General features: G+C 42.7%; 1 protein-coding gene across 3 annotated transcripts in view; it reads left to right on the forward strand.

The window, feature by feature from the left end:
• Window positions 1-3,466: 3,466 nt before the first annotated feature.
• The window catches only part of LOC115203287 (adenylate cyclase type 2), a 77,112-nt gene continuing 65,725 nt past the window's right edge, over window positions 3,467-14,853 (forward strand). Inside the window, exon 1 of one of the 3 annotated variants that reach the window (XM_029767845.1) lies at window positions 3,467-3,931. The gene's annotated coding sequence lies outside the window, so the exon portion shown is untranslated. Of the gene's footprint in view, window positions 3,932-14,675; window positions 14,698-14,853 lie in introns of those variants that run through there. The other 2 variants (XM_029767847.1, XM_029767846.1) reach the window with 2 other exon arrangements.

Genomic DNA, 14,853 nt, shown 5'->3' on the forward strand with positions numbered 1-14,853 from the left:
AAGGCAAACGTAGATGTGCACATTTGCCTGCTAATCTGAGTAGTGGCAGATTTGGGTTCCATTACCAACATAAATCATCAGCATTCTATTTCTACTAGGCTGCTATCTCAATGTGTTGATAGGCTTCTTTCCAAATTATACCCCCTTCCCTATATAGTACACTACTTTCACTAAATAGGGAATAGGGTGCCATTTTGGATGCACAAACAGTGTTAGCGGTTGGCCTTAGTCAGGTAATGCGTGCACACACAGCCCTATAGATTACTGGCTGGCTGGGGACAAATCACTCATTCATACACACAGCTCTATACTAGAACAGTGACGTTTTTAGAGGTTCTCCCAGACTCATAGAACTACAGTTAGAGGACATAATGATTTTAGAAAGTCTACAATATGTCAAAGAGCCATAGGTGTGTGAGGTAATCTTTTCCCTTTGGTAATTTACCCATTATGAAAATGTATTTGTTCATGTATTTATTGTTATATGAATATATAGTACTATACACGTTATAGGTATTAACACTAGAGCCCATACTCTTGCGTCTTATATTTGGATGGGACTAGTGGGGATATTGGAAGTATAATTGGTCAGGTACAGTACCAATGTTTTCTCTTCATTTTTTTTCTCCCTTTCAGTGATGAATGACCAAGTTAGTTTGGAAACCATTTTATGAGTCATAAGTGACATTTTGTTTTAATATGTGGCTGGTCTATTTCAAAAGGGGGCTGAGTTTTTGGTTGGCTTTATGTTTTTGTTCCTAATATAATGCAAACAAACACCTCTTTGGAAATGTGTCAACAACCCCTTGCTGAAATGGCAACCTTTGATTGCAGTTCCACAACTGACCTGTAGATGGTGGCATTATTCAACTCTTTTTTTTCACAACTGGCACCTGCATACTGTATTTATACCTTACAGTCAAGTATTCAGACCCCTTGACTTTATCCACATCGTTACGTTACAGCCTTACTCTAAAATGTATTAAATTGTTTCTCCCCCCTCAATCTACACACAATACCCCATGACAAAGCAAAAACTGAAATAACATTTACATAAGTATTCAGACCCTTTATTCAGTACTTTGTTGAAGCACTTGGCAGCGATTTACAGCCTCGAGTCTTCTTGGGTATGATGCTACAAACGTAGCACACCTGCATTTGGGTAGTTTCTCCCATTCTTCTCTGCAGCTCAAGCGCTGTCAGGTTGCATGGGGAGCGTTGCTGCACAGCTATTTTCAGGTCTGCAGAGATGTTCGATCGGGTTCAAGTCTGGGCTCTGGCTGGGCCACTCAAGGACATTCAGAGACTTGTCCCGAAGCCACTCCTACATTGTCTTGGCTGTGTGCTTAGGGTCATTGTCCTGTTGGAAGGTGAACCTTCGCTGCAGTCTGAGGTCCTGAGCGCTCTGGAGCAGGTTCATCAAGGGTCTCGCTGTTCTTTGCTCCGTTCATCTTTCCCTCGATCCTGACTAGTCTCCCAGTCCCTGCCGCTGATAAACATCCCCACAGCATGATGCTGCCACCACCATGGTTCACCGTAGGGATGGTGCCAGGTTTCCTCCAGACGTGACACTTGGCATTCAGGCCAAAGAGTTCAATATTAGTTTCATCTGACCAGAGAATCTTGTTTATCTAGTCCTTGAGATGCCTTTTGGCAAACTCCAAGCAGGCGGTCATGTGCCCTTTACTGAGGAGTGGCTTCTGTCTGGCCACTCTACCATAAAGGCCTGAATGGTGGAGTGCTGCAGAGATTGTTGTCCTTCTGGAAGGTTCTCCCATCTCCACAGAGGAACTCGAGAGCTGTGTCAGAGTGACCATCGGGTTCTTGGTCACCTCCCTGACCATGGCACTTCTCCCCCGATTGCTCCGTTTGGCTGGGCGGCCAGCTCTAGGAAGAGACTTGGTGGTTCCAAAATGTCTTCCATTTAAGAATGATTGAGGCCACTGTGTGTTTTGGGACCCTTCCCCAGATCTGTGCCTTGACACAATCCTGTCTCGGGGCTCTATGGACGATTCCTTTGACCTCGCGTTTCTTTTGGGGGGGGTGTTCTCTGAAATGCACTGTCAACTGTGGGACATTATATAGACAGCCTTTCCAATCAATTGAATTTACCACAGGTGGACTCCAATCAAGTTGTAGAAACATGAAGGATGATCAATGGAAACAGGATGCACCTGAGCTCAATTTCGAGTCTCACAGCAAAGGGTCTGAATACTTATGTAAATAAGTTTTTATAATTTCTAAACCTTTTTTCACTTTGTCATTATGTGGTATTGTGTGTAGATTATTTTTAAATAAGACTAACAAAATGTGGAAGAAGTCATTTCTGAATGCACTGTGTGTGCACTAGCTAATCACTGTTTCCCAACTTTGGTCCTCGAGGATTCCCCACAGTACACAGTTTTGTTGTAGCCTTTGACAAACAACTCAATGAGGGCTTGATGGGAAAGGGGGATACCTAGTCAGTTGTACAGCTGAATGCATTCAACTGAAATGTGTCCTCCGCATTTAACCCAACCCCTCAATCAGAGAGGTGTGGGGGGCTGCTATAATTGACATCCACATCTTCAGCACCTGAGGAACAGTGGGTTAACTGCCTTGCTCAGGGGCAGAAGGACCAATTTATTTATTTTTTTACCTTGTCAGCTCGGGGATTCGATCCAGCAACCTTTCAGTTACTGGCCCAACACTAACCACTAGGCTACCTGCCTGACGATTAGCTGAGTCAGGTGTGCTTGTCCAGGGTTACAATACTGTTGGGGGTACTAAAGGACCAGGGTTGGGGAAACACAGATGATCCACTGGCTGTAATTACATTTATACACATAGGAAAGTCTAATTTTAGCTACAATTAGTATTTTAGCAAATATGTTAAACATATTTGGTCATTTTTTTAGATGGTTAAAAAATATTGTCCTGGGAAAGTACAGTTTGGACATAAATGCAGCATGTATCTGTTAATTTGATTTGACACTTAGGGAACAAGTCAGGGAACACTGAATGAGTCATCTGTGCCATCACAATCTGGAATCATATCTTCTCACTGCAAATACTTCAACAAAACTGTATCGACTCATCCAAATTGTAGTTCATACAGCTATTCAAATCCATGCAATAAAATCCACAGTACAATAATTGAAACTCCTGGTGAATGTCCTTTTAAGGTATATTGCTGCTCCCTGGTTTTTCATTCCTGCACCCCTAACAGGAAGGAAGGGTAACAGAATAGATGGAAAGACAAAATCATGCAAGCAACACCAATCTGGGGAGACACGTGGGCTGCGTTTACACAGGCAGCACAATTCGGATAGTTTGTTTACTAATCTGATCATCATTGAAAAAAATATTGACGTGAAAAGATGATTTGTCAAAAGGCCAATTAGTGGGGGGAAAATTAACTGTGCTGCCGGTATAAACACAGCACGTGTCTCCCTTGATAGGTGTTGCTTTCTTTAAGTAGATTCATTATTGGGAAAGTGTTCACACAGCACAGAAGACAAAGTGCAATGCTGCTATGTAGACTGGCAGTAGATGTCCCTCACTACCATGATGAGCTGTATTTCACACAGTGAGACGCATTTGATTGATATTCCCCCAGTTGTTACATAATTGTGCAACCCATAAACGCCTAACAATCAGTTGATCCATGAGAGTGGAATGGCTTTGGCAAAACCGATATAACTATCTTCTGTTCACTCTTAAATGTGGGTGTGAGTACACGACAGCTACTTGATGAACATCTTTTCCGCATTCAAAAGCAAGCCCTCAAGAGCGCACGCAGAATACGCACGGAGACCCAGAGAACATTTCGCTCGCGGTGGAACTAAATTTTCAGAGTGGACAAGAGAATAATTCGTCCACCACGAAGTCGTCTCTAGAATACGTTCATTCTATATTTGGAGACAACCGGTATACGTTTACCTACAAACAGGTAAAACGCATTCTTAATTTGGGTTTGCGCAAGTGTTAAGACGATGTAAACTACTGAGAGGCATTTTCTCTTTGTGGTGGGCCACCCCAGTGTAAAAAGTTGTCACATTTTCTGAGCATAAATTTGGGTTGCACATTTCAAAGTATATTATTTTGTATGTTGTCAATCCGTGTTACAATGTTGGTTTTAATGTAGCCTACGAATCCCACCACATATCGCAGGCACACCTTCGCTTTACGTAAGTACTTTAGTTGAGAGGTAATACATTGTAGGAGGTAACCAGTCGGTCTCGTGCAGGGTTGCCCAATTCCGGCCCTAATGGGCCGAAACACTTCTGGTTTTCATCCTCCTAATCATGGACTAATTCAGACCTGGGACACCAGCTGAGTACAATTAACTACCAGGTAGAAACAAAAAACAGAAGTGTTTCGGCCCTCCAGGACCGGAATTGGGCAGGCCTGGTCTAAAGAACAGAGACCAGTAAAAGCGTATCTCGTTTGAAGACCGTTGAATTCACTTTACCTTGTCCTCTTTTTAATAAGTGGGGACCTACCTTTTGTATTGTAGCGCATTATAAAAAAGATTTGCTCATGTACACATCTAATAATCTATTCAACCTACAATCAGTTTTTGATTTGCCAAATGGTAACCTATATAATAATTATGGGCATATTTATCAAAATATGTAGAACCAGATCTGTAGTGTCTGTGACATGTCCATCTAAAAACGATCCCATTAAGAAATAATAAAGGCTATGTTTTTATAAATATGCAGCAGTATCTCTTTTACGAATATTATTTCAAGGGTTTATCGCCTGATATTTACCCTTTCAGCTAATCAGGTTTCCTTTGTTTCTCAGTGGCCTGCCCATGGGAGATAAACAGGATGAATCTTCCCCGTATTCCCTACAAAAACAGGGAATCTGAAAGCCTCCAGTGTTTCGTCAGATAATAATACCATATATTACAATTAGAAATACAGTGAGTGGTGTGCATTGATTTGCCCCTTATGGCCTCCAAATCTGAGAGTATTACTGTATTTGACTCCTAAAAATTGTTGGAAGAATGAAAAAGAACAACTGAGGTTCTCCCTCCTTAGTAGGCTACCAAAAATTGTATTCATGAGATTGAGCAAGGTTTATTTTTATGGAAAAGAGCCTAGCTTAAAGATTACATTTACTGGGGGTATAAATTGGGCATTTCCTAACCCAAGTTTCTAGTCCAAGTATGCATCTCGGGACTAGCAGTAGAACACTATACCACTGTGTGACGCGTTTACCGACATGTGCCTGTTTGGCAACGCTTTGGTCGGATAGTTCTGATTCGGAAAGCATCGGCGAACGGTGCCCAGGAAATAATTAAATCCAATTGTTAGATGCTACCATCCCTTCCTCCAAAGCAAAACCAAACATGGATTCCAGGTTGTTCTCGCTTTGCGCGTTCAGTCTGTGTTTCACACCTGTTTATCCTAGCTAATCAGCCTTGCAATACGGGTAACATGCTTGGTCTAGAAACCGGGCTAGTCATCTCTTTGTTTGTGCTCTGATGAACTGTCATTGTAGCAGACAGACCAGGAATGAACTCAGAGCAGATCAAATAGTCTGGTCTACAAGAGCTTTCGATTTGTGAGGAATGATTATTGGCTTGACCTTCAGTGGTGCTTTCACAGGTAAAGAGCAAAATGGGTGTTTACCTGTTATATAAAATCTTAAAGAACAATATACTGTTCAGGTTATGGACAACATGGATGCTGCTATCATGCAATCAATGCAAATCTGATTGGGTAAACAATAAGGAGCACTGACATCTTTTTCCCATGTAATTCAATTGGAAAAAAACAATCATGGCTATGCATGAATTTGGATTTAAACAGGCTTATGCAAGTTACAGTGAACGTGACAAATAAGACGACAATATCTTGTCTCATCCTTTGCTGCACAGCTGGGTGTAACAGCTGGCCACTGCAGACTTTAGTGCCTTCAACTTGGGTCAGAATGGTGCATTGGCACAACCCCAACAGAACCATCCTCAGTCTGGATAATTTCCCTTGTGTGGTGAATTGCATATAATATAAAACTGCGTGTAGACTCGTAAGCCCAAGGTATTGATGCCATTTCAATGTCTCGTGAAACTGCTCCGTCTGCGCTAGCAAAGAAGAACCATCTGCATATAGATGTCACCAGTGCATACATTGGGCTTTGCATATGCATCGTTTGGCTGATTACATCACTAACCCATTGTCATTTTGACTCAGTGGAGAAATGTATGCACCTGCCAGTGTCAGAACTAAATAGACAGACAGACCCATTTAGGCAGGGGCTTGCTGCTCATGGATCAGTCAGTCACTGTAATGTCGGTGTTTAGTGTCCATGTAGTAGAGCAGTCTAAACAGTGAAGTGTTTTAACATTTTCCATTGATGTTGTAATTGTCTATTGTGTTATCTCCGTAATGTGATGTCTACTGCTCTGCGGTAGTTATGGGAAGGCTGGTACTTTGATAGATTTTACAGTTTGAAGAGTTGGGACGGAGCAGAGCAGGCCTCAGTACTACACTGAGGAACAAGTCTACACTGGCTGGACAGATGCCAGGTTCTCTATCCTCATTGAGAGTTTTGTGTTGAATCTCTAATCATTGTTTTGCCTGAGTTGTTGTTTTTCCTACATCATGGGGTGTTTGTCTTGTATGGCTGTCTGTCTGACCCTGTTTGTTTGCGTGTTGGACCATATTGTAGGCAAATATTCTGATTTGTCAGCAATTATTAACTTTCCTAAAATCCTTAACTTTTAGGGGCCTGATTTTAAAGGGAAGAAATCTATTAAAGAGTTTAGCTGTTGATTCCACTGGATCGGAGGAAGAATTATATTCAACTGGGTCATGGAACCGACAGTATGGGTGAAGAAGACACCATGAGGGACGTGCTGTATGCAGCGCCATGTTGAATTCAACACCTTTCCATTTGTAGTACAGACAGTGAAGATATACAGGCAGTTACAACAGGAAGTGAAAGTGTCTGTTTGCAGGATCTCTTGAGAACGGGGGTCGCCACAATCTGTCAGAGCCACCCCCGCGTAGTGAAACATGTACACACACTCTCCCCTACGAGCTCTCCTGTGTGGAAGACTAGTGCCGCTCCTCCACCTCCTGGAACCCCTGAGAGTTTAAAATGCTCCATTTGCTTTAGTACATCAGTGTTTCACAGAGAGTTTACTTTGTGTGTTCCAATTTATAAAATAATGAAAGTTCAGCCTCGGAGCAGATACTGGCATGATGATGATTTAGCCGGCCCCAGCCTGATCCTCTCTCTTATCGCTGTGTTTTGGGTGGGGTCCAGACAGATCTACATCTCCCTAGTGCTAAAGACTTCCTTCCTCTATCTCCTGGGGAAGAATTTGTGCCCCCCTACCAAAGCCCCCTAGCTGGAGCACTGTTTACGCAGACAGTCAGACACAGACCGAGACACACACACAATTGATTGTGAGGTCTCTTGTCCTCCGTCTCACTATGCCCATCGCCTTCGATCGGCCTCACTCCCCCCCATCCCCCCCCTCTCTTGGTTGACATGAGGAGGCTTCAGTGTGGCCATTGTGCTAATCCCTGGGAACACACAATGATGACTAATCTGACTAATTATCTTTGACTGCAGGCCCTCCAGCCAAGGCCTTCTACTAATCCTGCTGCACCACAGCCCTCACCACAACCACCCACCCATCAGGATCATACTGTACGCATGCAACACAGACTGACAAATGTTATACACTCTGTGAGATATGAAAATTTACTAAAACAATGGGTTTATTCATTAAAAAACACAGTTTCTAGGTGAGTAATGACATTTATGTAGCAGACGTATTGTTGTTTTGGTAGAGGATTTATTCCTCTCTTATGTCTGGTTGTAAAATATAATTTAGGAGGGGGTTGGATGTAGGCTATAACTTGTGCATTTAGCGTTCCATTGCTGTTGAATGCTCTAACGCAGAACGTGTTTGATCTATTTGCAGTGTGCCGCTTGGCAAGTCGTGTTCTCCATACCTGTTCCCTTCGACATAGCTGTGAGGTCAAAGGACCGTTGGGTGGACATGACCTTTTGGTTGAAGTCCCCCTGTTGTCGCTCCCAGGATATCCACCTCTTTTGTATTCTGTAAGCGTAGGAAGTTTACCCCCTAAAAAAGAGGGGCATAGAACGACATTATTGGGAGCATGGTTCCTCCGAAGCAGCTAAAGGATAAAAGAGACCATTCAATATGATCATCTACATACTAACCTTAGGCTGTTCTTAACTCCTCTGTAATAAAAGGCCCAACTTTACAATTTACCTTTGTCACAGACATGCACTAATGTAATGTGTTCTGTGAGAGGGTTGACTTTGATTTAATGAAAACAATCACATTACCTGTAGGTCACAACACGTCACTGTTGACCTGTTGAAGTTCTAGTATCATTATGTACATCAAGTGTTATTTGTTTTATTTAGATTTGAAGGTATGCCCTTTTATATACAAATTAGTCCAGCTAACAATAATACTGTATATTCTGAAAACATTTTGGTCATTTTACCAGACGCTCTTATCCAGAGCAACTTACAGTAAGTAGTTAGTGCATAATTTTCTTTGTACTGGTCCCCCGTGGGAATCAAACCCACAACCCTGGCTTTGCAAGCGCCATGCTCTACCAACTGAGCCACATGGGACCCATTGCAAACATTTGTTTAATAACTGTATCATTACTGGCATACTGTGAGCTGGCACACTGACTAGGATATAGCTCATTGCTCAGCCAGGAGTCAGGACACAACAGACAGTTGGCCGTCTGTCTGACTCAGCCTGCCATTATCACAGTTGTTGTTGCATCAGGACAGACTGAGCCTCTAGTCTGCTACTCTATAATGATTCAAGTCTTACTACCTCTATTCCTCAGTCAGCTACTCTACAGTCAATGACACTCTTATTACAGCCTAGAACACCTGCAGTCAGCAGAGTTTGGTTCAGACTGCGTGTTGTGCTGCCTTTTGTGAGGTGTGCCACTACCTACCTAGCATGTGCCTTAGTAGCCAGCCAGGCAGGCAGTCTTCACACCTCATTTAAATGATGATTACCAGACCACTGTTAGCAGATTGGAGAATTACTGGATGTAATTGTTGGAGAATTACTGGATGTAATGGTTGCAACATAGAGGAGGGAAACTAGATGGAAGGGTTGACCTCCTTCATCTATTCCCAGCATATGCTTAGGTTGTGCAGTACGGGGTATGGTAGCTAAGTTTGGCTGTCATATGATTTTTTTGCTGTGACTCCAGTAGTCAACTTGGATAATCGTTGATGAGTGCACTAATCACCACCAAACCCAAATCAAACGGGCTAATTTCCCCGTGTCAAATAAAAAGTTGTTGACAACATCTCTTGATGTGAACAAAAGAGACCTCAGTACAGACCCCAGGACTAACCTCTGACCAGGTGGTCTGGCTAATTGCCTGGATCCATACGAGAAGTCTGTATATAAGGAGTTGCTGAGTGTCATGTAATGGAGGAATGTCAGGCACCGGCCTTTGTCTGAATGTCATCTCTGTTCTCTCACACACTGATGGACAAGTCTGAGGGAGCTGTGACTCATTAGTTTACCTCAGGACAGACTTGTTATGTGGTCTTTTTAACTGTCAAAAATGGCTCAACTTTCTGAGTCCGTCAATAATATCGAGGTAGATTTCCTCAAAAGGCCATTGGCAGTACACTGAACAAAAAGATAAATGGAACATTTAAAGTGTTTCATGAGCTGAAATAAAAGATCCCAGAAATGTTCCATATGCACAAAAAGCTTATTTCTCAAATTTTTGTGCACACATTTGTTTACATCCCTGTTAGTGAGCATTTCTCCTTTGCCAAGATAATCCATCCACCAGACAGGTGTGGCATATCAAGAATCTGATTAAACAGCATGATCATTACACAGGAACACATTATGCTGGGGACAATTAAAGGCCACTCTAGTTTTGTCATGCAACACAATGCCACAGATGTCTCAAGTTTTGAGGGAGCATGCAATTGGCATGCTGACTGCAGGAATGTCCACCAGAGATGTTTCCAGAGAATTTAATGTGAAAGGCTGATAAATGATGTCAATTAGCCTGAGTCAGTTGAAGGTGTACCTGTGGATGTATTTCAAGGCAGACCTTCAAACTCAGTGCCTCTTTGCCTGACATTATGGGAAAATCAAAAGAAATCAGCCAAGACACAAGAAAAATAATTGTAGACCTCCACAAGTCTGGTTCTTTCCTTGGGAGCAATTTTGAAATGCCTGAGGCTACCACTTTCATCTGTACAAACAATAGTACGCGAGTATAAACAAAATGCTACCACGCAACCGTCATGCCGCTCAGGAAGGAGACGCGTTCTGTCTCCTAGAGAGAGACACACTTTGGTGCAAAAAGTGCAAATCAATCCCAGAACAACAGCAAAGCACCTTGTGAAGATGCTGGAGGAAACGGGTACAAAAGTATCGTTTTCCACAGTAAAATGAGTCCTATACCGACATAACCTGAAAGGCCGCTCAACAAGGAAGAAGCCACTGCTCCAAAACCGCCATAAAAAAGACAGACTACGGGTTGCAACTGCACATGGGGAGAAAGATAGTACTTTTTGGAGAAATGTCCTCTGGTCTGATAAAACAAAAATGGAACTGTTTGGCCATAATGACCATCGTTATGTTTGGAGGAAAAGGGGGGAGGCTTGCAAGCCGAAGAACACCATCCCAATCGTGACGCACATGGTGGCAGCATCATGTTGTGGGGGTGCTTTGCTGCAGGAGGGACTGGTGCAATTCACAAAATAGATGGCATCATGAGGTAGGAAAATTATGTGGATATATTGAAGCAACATCTCAAGACATCAGTGAGGAAGTTAAAGCTTGGTCGCAAATGGGTCTTCCAAATGGACAATGACCCCAAGCATACTTCCAAAGTTGTTGCAAAATGGCTTAAGGACAACAAAGTCAAGGTATTGGAGTGGCCATCACAAAGCCCTGACCTCAATCCCATAGAAAATCTGTGGGCAGAACTGAAAAAGCATGTGTGAGCAAGGAGGCCTACAAACCTGACTCAGTTACACCAGCTCTGTCAGGAGGAATGGGCCAAAATTCACCCAAGTTATTGTGGGAAGCTTGTGGAAGGGTACCCTAAACGTTTGACCCAAGTTAAACGATTTAAAGGCAATGCTACCAAATACTAATTGAGTGTATGTAAACTTCTGACCCACTGGGAATGTGATGAAATAAATAAATAAAAGCTGAAATAAATCATTCTCTCTACTATTATTCTGACATTTCACATTCTTAAATAAAGTGGTGATCCTAACTGACCTAAGACAGGGAATTTTTACAATAATTAAATGTCAGAAATTGTGAAAAACTAAGTTTAAATGTATTTGGCTAATGTGTATGTAAACTTCCGACTTCAACTGTAGGTATTCAGACCCTTTGCTATGAGACTCAAAATTGAGTTCAGATGCATCCTGTTTCCATTGGTCATCCTTGATGTTTCCACAACTCGATTGGAGTCTACTTGTGGTAAATTCAATTGATTGGACATGATTTGGAAAGGCACACACGTCTATATAAGGTCCCACAGTTGACAGTGTCAGAGCAAAAACCAAGCCATGAGGTCGAAGGAATTATCCGTAGAGCTCCGAGACAGGATTGTATCGAGGCACAGATCTTGGGAAGGGTACCAAATTTTTTTATTTAGCATTGAAGGTCCCCAAGAACACCGTGGTTCCATCATTCTTAAATGTAAGAAGTTTGTAACCACCAAGACTACACAGAGCTGGCCGCCCGGCCAAACTGAGCAATCGGGGGAGGAGGCCCTTAATCAGGGAGGTGACCAAGAACCCGATGGTCAATCTGACAGAGCTCTAGAGTTCCTTTGAGGAGATGGGAGAACCTCCCAGAAGGACAACCATCTCCGCAGCACTCCATCAATCAGGCCTTTATGGTATAGTGGCAAGATGGAAGCCACTCCTCAGTAAAAAGCACAATTCTAGCCCGCTTAGTTTGCCAAAAGGCACCTTAAGACTCACAGACCATGAGAAACAAGATTCTCTGGTCTGATGAAACCAAGATTAAACTCTTTGGTCTGAATGCCAAGTGTCACGTCTGGAGGAAATCTGGCACCATGGTGGTGGCAGCATCATGCTGTGGGGATGTTTTTCAGCAGCAGGGACTGGGAGACTAGTCAGGATCTAGGGAAAGATGAACGGAGCAAAGTACAGAGAGATCCTTGATGAAAACCTGCTTCAGAGTGCTCAGGACCTCAGACTGGGGCAAGGGTTCAGATTCCAATAGGACAACGACCCTAAGCACACAGCCAAGACAACGCTGGAGTGGCTTCGGGACAAGTCTCTGAATGTCCTTGAGCCCGTACTCGAACCCGATCGAACATCACTGGAGAGACCTGGAAATAGCTGTGCAGCAACGCTTCCCATCCAACCTGACAGAGATTGAGAGGATCTGCAGAGAAGAGTGGGAGAAACTCCCCAAATACAGATGTGCCAAGGTTGTAGCGTCATACCCAAGAAGACTCAACGCTGTGTTAGCTGCCAAAAGTGCTTCAACAAAGGACTGAATACTTGTGTAAATGTGATATTTCAGTTTTTTAGCAAAAATGTCTAAACCTGTTTTTGCTTTGTCATTATGGGGTATTGTGTGTAGATTGATGAGGGAGAAAAAAACTATTTAATACATTTTGAAATAAGGCTGTAACGTAACAAAATGTGGAAAAGTCAAGGAGTCTGAATATTTTCCGGCGGCATTGTAGATTAGTAAAATTCCCCTAAAGCAGACCCACAGTCTGAGGATGTGCTTTCTTTTAACACTTTCAAACAAGTCGTGACCAGATTAGTTTGCATGTGCCAGTTTTTCTTTTCCAATAGGCTTTAGATTTCAATGTTTTACCAAAAAGATCAAATTTAAAGTTTTATTTTTGCGTACACAGATTTGCAGATGCATCGAAATGCAAGATGTTTGGATGTCAGTGTGTAGCATTGCAATATGCAGTATAGCAGCTGTTACATACAGATTTCATCCAGCTAGTATTACCTTGAGCCTCTCTGTCCCGGGCTGCAGTTCTGAGCACCGGCAGTCTCCTGAAGAGCTGAGAACACTCCCACTCAATGATACTGCCTTGGGGGCGTATAGGCCTATTTGAATCCTATAGACTAAAAACCATATGTGCATTTATAAAAAATAAAAAAATGATGGACTTAATGAATCATTATTAGTATGGCAAGGAGATATGAAATTAAAAACTACATAATACATAATTGTGTTGTCACATTTCTTTTTCAGTCTTTCAATAATGAGACTTGATGTGGTATACTCATTCCAAAAATGTGATATTTGACCATATCATAACTTTTGTAAACTAACATAAATGGGTCTTTGTTGCAAGGGCTCATTTGTTTCTCCCGTTTGAATTGGATGGGTGTTATAGTGATGTGGTGCTTAGAGTACTCCATCCCATCAGTGGAGGAAGTGCTCTTCACGTTATTGTCCAGTTAATTGTTCCATTTCCAGGAAACCACTGGTAGCCCTTGTGAAACCACTCATTAGAATCCACCATCACGGGGTTGGGCGATAAAACATTCCAACGTGAACTCACACTCCCTAAATGTTGGGATGGATAAAAGTTCAGTCTGTGTGCTTGTGTTTGCAATTAGCTACAAATACTTCTACATATGCTCTAGTGATGACAACTCTATGCATGTGTGTAAGTAGTCTGAGTCAATGTGTGCGTTTACACTGTGTGTTTCTGCCTAGCGTATGATTGTGGGTGTGTATCTCTGTGTGTGGGTGTTATTCTCTTTTTCGATCCCGTTTTTTGCGTTCTTTATGCTTGCGGCTCAAGGACATTGTGTTATGCCTATGACGGCGCCCTAACTGGATAAGTGCCATTTGACGATGCCAAGCTTTTCACAGCTCCCCTAGCTACAGTATTTTAGCTGAAAGCAGGGTGTCCTTTTTTATCAAAGACTATGCCATTTGGGGATTAGTCAGAGTTGGTATTTTGAGTTGAACAAATAAGTATGAATAAGTGGGGTGACCTCATCGCCATTACTGTCCTATTGGAGGGTTAGAGGGTGCGGTCCTTGGTTTGGTGAGTATTTATCTGAATACTTTGCTAATATGGAAGTACAATGCATTACTAATGTAAAAGATGCAAGCTCTCATTATTACGAAGTGAGTCTAACGATGCAATATTATGTCTTACAGGTTGTGTAGTGGACCTGGACTGTAATGTATGATTGTTGTTATTGTTTGGATGTACTGTACTCTCTCAGATGGTTATTTCTTGCATGCCACAGTGAGGTTTGCAGTAGCTGGAGGGACGGTTGCAGACTGGAAACGTGTTCAACAGACCCTCATTGTGCTCGGTTAGTTAATGACTGATTTTTCATGATTGGGTCTCTGTTTGAAGAGAGGTTGTTGAGGACCTGTTTGGCTGAATAGTGAGGAACACACTGACCCTAAGCTGGAGGAGGCAGGAAGGGATGCAGGAATTGGATGGACTTTGGCTGGTCTATTGTTTTGAGAAGACCGCACCACAGTGAGCAAATGGATGCTTTTGTGTTTTGCCCTGCGAGCAACTGGATCCTCTAGATGTGGCCGCCACCCCACATCATCCTTTTATCATGCTGTCAGTCACACAAGGACTAGGACTGTCATCAATTGTATGTGATGTACTGGGCTCTACCTGACAGTGGAGAGAAGAGCTTTGATTTCAGGTAAGGTCAGAGGTGAATTGGAACATCTTCATGTAATACATTACTCATCAAGCCAACTAAGTATGTTCCAGCTCAGGGTTTCCCAAACTCGGTCCTGGGGCCCACCCTGGGTGCACTTTTTGTTTTTTTCCCCCCCCTAGCACTACACAGCCGATT

This window comes from Salmo trutta, chromosome 12, assembly GCF_901001165.1.
Source record: "Salmo trutta chromosome 12, fSalTru1.1, whole genome shotgun sequence".
NCBI lineage: Eukaryota > Metazoa > Chordata > Actinopteri > Salmoniformes > Salmonidae > Salmo > Salmo trutta.